The sequence below is a fragment of the Polyodon spathula genome, chromosome 46, assembly GCF_017654505.1.
Source record: "Polyodon spathula isolate WHYD16114869_AA chromosome 46, ASM1765450v1, whole genome shotgun sequence".
NCBI lineage: Eukaryota > Metazoa > Chordata > Actinopteri > Acipenseriformes > Polyodontidae > Polyodon > Polyodon spathula.
The window spans coordinates 1308547-1312924 of NC_054579.1; the positions used below are offsets into that span (position 1 = coordinate 1308547).

Below are 4378 nucleotides of genomic sequence, written 5' to 3' on the forward strand. Positions count from 1 at the left end.
ATTGAGTTGATGGCTGTGTCTCTGTATTGAGTTGATGGCTGTGTCTCTGTATTGAGTTGACGGCAGTGTCTCTGTGTCTCTGTATTGAGTTGATGGCTGTGTCTCTGTGTCTCTATATTGAGTTGATGGCTGTGTCTCTGTATTGAGTTGACAGCTGTGTCTCTGTATTGAGTTGATGGCTGTGTCTCTGTATTGAGTTGATGGCTGTGTCTCTGTGTCTCTGTATTGAGTTGATGGCTGTGTCTCTGTATTGAGTTGATGGCTGTGTCTCTGTATTGAGTTGACGGCAGTGTCTCTGTATTGAGTTGACGGCAGTGTCTCTGTGTCTCTGTATTGAGTTGATGGCTGTGTTTCTGTATTGAGTTGATGGCTGTGTCTCTGTATTGAGTTGATGGCTGTGTTTCTGTATTGAGTTGATGGCTGTGTCTCTGTGTCTCTGTGTCTCTGGTGTACAGCGGGGGTCGGTTCAGCCTCACCTCTGCTCTCATTCGCTTGCCCGATGACTGCACAGTGGGGTACATCGTGGAGCGCCGTCTCGGGGTCCCCCTGCTGAGCAGCCAGCTCTTCCACTCCCACCTGGAGAACCTGCAGCTCATCGCGCCCCAGAACCTGAGGAGACAGGTGAGGGGAGCGGACACAAGAGTTCCAGTGCGATACAAGGACAGCCCAGTGGGATCCATTGACATGACTTTTCATTTTTCAATTGCTCTTTCCTGCTGTCTGTAGGTCACGCTGAGCTACGGCACGTTCGAGAACAAACTCAACAGCATAGAACTCAAAGGAGTCTTTACAAAACAGAACGACCCGTCCAGGTAAACTCATCTCTGCCCCCTGCTGGTGGAGGAGAGGCAGTGCAGGCGCAGGGCAGGCATTCCTCCATCTCTCTGCTGAAGCACTTCTCCCATTGTCAGGAAACTTGCTCTGAACATGATTCAGCTCAATGAATCTCAGATTCTGGGTAGAGGGGGTCTCTGAATCTCAGATTCTGGGTAGAGGGGGTCTCTGAATCTCAGATTCTGGGGTAAAGGGGGTTTCTGAATCTCAGATTCTGGGTAGAGGGGGTCTCTGAATCTCAGATTCTGGGTAGAGGGGGTCTCTGAATCTCAGATTCTGGGGTAGAGGGGGTCTCTGAATCTCAGATTCTGGGTAGAGGGGGTCTCTGAATCTCAGATTCTGGGTAGAGGGGGTCTCTGAATCTCAGATTCTGGGTAGAGGGGGTCTCTGAATCTCAGATTCTGGGGTAGAGGGGGTCTCTGAATCTCAGATTCTGGGTAGAGGGGGTCTCTGAATCTCAGATTCTGGGGTAGAGGGGGTCTCTGAATCTCAGATTCTGGGTAGAGGGGGTCTCTGAATCTCAGATTCTGGGTAGAGGGGGTCTCTGAATCTCAGATTCTCGGTAGAGGGGGGTCTGTCTGTCTGTCTGTCTGCACACATTTCTCCATACATCTCAAACAAATGTCAGTGTGACAGACAGACAGACAGACAGACACCCCCCTCTACCTCAGAATCTGATGCTCTCAGTAACTCAATAATATAAACCCCAGTATTTGAGTAATTGCTGTACAGTAGGGATGATTGCAGGCACCATAATAAGATAAGGAGACAGGGGGCAAAAACAGTCAAGAGTTTACAGATTTATTCCAACAGTTTTGTATTTTTTTTCCCGCCAGGTTCAAAACTCTCCACTGTCTGCTCTACCCAGATACCCACTGGTGCCCCCAGCAATACGCCCCTTGACCTTTCAGCTTGACCGTGGTCACGTCAAGGATCGTCAAGCACAAAAACAAAACAAAAGCACTTTTTTAAAAGTCTAAAGGACCAAGCATCGTTGGATTACCTCGACCAATCAGAAGCTCTTAAATGCTCGGGCGGCCAATGAGAAACAAAAGGGGGAAGGGACTGGACATTTCTCAGCCAATCAGATCCCTCGGAGTAGTTTGTCAATTGTGACCAAGAAAATGTAGTTAACATACAGATATATAATATATATATATATATATATATATATATATATATATATATATATATATATATATATATATATATATATATAATGTGTGTGTGTGTATGCCAACTCTGAATTTCCCTGAATTACTGTATTGGGGTTTTTTTTTGTTTTTTTTTTAAATAAAGTATTTTTAATTCCAAATTTGTGGTTATTTAAAATTGGGTGAAAAGAATAAGTTTCCACTAGAAGTCTTTCTCAGTGTCTTCAGTGTCAATTCAATGGCAAACGTTTCCACTAGAAGTCTCTCTCAGCGATCTTCAGTGTAAATTCAATGGCAAACCCTTCAAAGGAGCGCTGACCATCTTTAAAATCCATTCTCTCACCTCTTATTAGCTTTATTAACAGGATCACTGGCCCCTCCCTTTAAAGGAGCGCTGACCATCTTTAAAATCCATTCTCTCACCTCTTATTAGCTTTATTAACAGGATCACTGACCCCTCCCTTTAAAGGAGCGCTGACCATCTTTAAAATCCATTCTCTCACCTCTTATTAGCTTTATTAACAGGATCACTGGCCCCTCCCTTTAAAGGAGCGCTGGCCATCTTTAAAATCCATTCTCTCACCTCTTATTAGCTTTATTAACAGGATCACTGACCCCTCCCTTTAAAGGAGCGCTGACCATCTTTAAAATCCATTCTCTCACCTCTTATTAGCTTTATTAACAGGATCACTGACCCCTCCCTTTAAAGGAGCGCTGACCATCTTTAAAATCCATTCTCTCACCTCTTATTAGCTTTATTAACAGCATCACTGGTCCCTCCCTTTTTCTGCTATTAGGCTGCGTTAGCCACGAACTCGCGTCTGTATCAGACAGCGCGCTAGCTTGGCAGTCCAGTTTGTGTACCGCTTTACGGACAAAACGGACAGACTAAAGAGAGCCCCCCTCCCCCCCCCGTTTACGAATAACAGCGAACTAAAATTAGTCGTGTTAATTCATTAGGAGTGGAGGGCTTTTAAAGCACTGGCCTCAGCTCTTAGCGCCTGCAATGAGATGGAAGCCTCTGTTAATTAGTTTCCCGTTAGCGCTGCACTGCTGCGCACACAACACACGGAGAGCACTGAACACTGAAGTCAATGAACAGACTGCTAATTAATTACCCTACAGGGAGCTGAAGTAACTGAACACACACACACACACAGAACTGAGCCCTAACACAGAGCTAACTGTACCCTCAATGATCTTCAATGAGAGACAGGCAGACAGCGGCACTGCAATGGCTCTGTATTACACTACAATGGTAGCACAAGTATAGGGCAGCTGCAATGGGGTGAGGCTGGTAGAATGGGACCCCAGTGTGCTCACTATACCCTCAATGATCTTCAATGAGAGACAGGCAGACAGCGGCACTGCAATGGCTCTGTATTACACTACAATGGTAGCACAAGTATAGGGCAGCTGCAATGGGGTGAGGCTGGTAGAATGGGACCCCAGTGTGCTCATTATACCCTCCATGATCTTCAATGAGAGACAGACAGACAGCGGCACTGCAATGGCTCTGTATTACACTACAATGGTAGCACAAGTATAGGGAGGCTGCAATGGGGTGAGGCTGGTAGAATGGGACCCCAGTGTGCTCACTATACCCTCAATGATCTTCAATGAGAGACAGACAGACAGCGGCACTGCAATGGGATTACACTACAGTGTTACAGTAACAACAATTTTAGCACATTTGTCATATCTGATGTAACACAGCAGCTGTGACACTAAGTCCAGTTCGATTCTATATTAGGAAGCACGTAGGAAGCTGTCAAAATTAATTCGAGAAACATTTTTGACGGCAATTAAAATAAATAAATAAATAAATAAATAAAAACAATCTCTAATTGGATTACTCCCCCGTTAAAAAAAAAAATAATAATAATAATAATTCTCCCTCGTCCTTCAACAACACAGGCTGTTTCATTTAATTGCTAGATTACATAACCCCACGCAAAACCATGCATAATACATAGATACGGGGAATGGGTTAAAATTGGAAAAATAAACGTGGTTTCTTTCTTCTGAGCGCTCGCGTTATAACTAAGCAAGCTGTTTGTATTTATGCATTTGCTAGGGAAGTTCAAGTCCAGGTATTTTCAGTCTATCTATCCCCAGTTTAGCCTCTGTGTTTCGCATAGCCCTGCGCTGTCTTGCTCTCCTGGGGAGAGTCGCTGTTTCCCGCCACGCCGCTTCAGCATTCAGCTCTTCGTTCACAAATTCAATCTCCGCTTGCAGTGCCGGAGCCGAACACGCGGGGGCAGCACTGTATCACTCGCTACCGTCCTTCCGTGCTTGCTGGTGTTTCACGCCTGCAAATCAAAAAGACGTGTACAGAACGAGACGACCTGCTGATAGAGCCTCACCCCATTGCAGCTGCCCTATACTTG

The 4378-nt window shown here is 45.4% G+C and overlaps 1 long non-coding RNA gene across 1 annotated transcript; it reads left to right on the top strand.

The window, feature by feature from the left end:
* Nucleotides 1–429: 429 nt before the first annotated feature.
* On the top strand, nt 430–1775 carry LOC121306211. Its single transcript, XR_005948164.1, has 3 exons — nt 430–621; nt 727–812; nt 1671–1775. It is a non-coding gene; the product is annotated as an uncharacterized LOC121306211 (long non-coding RNA).
* Nucleotides 1776–4378: the final 2603 nt, after the last annotated feature.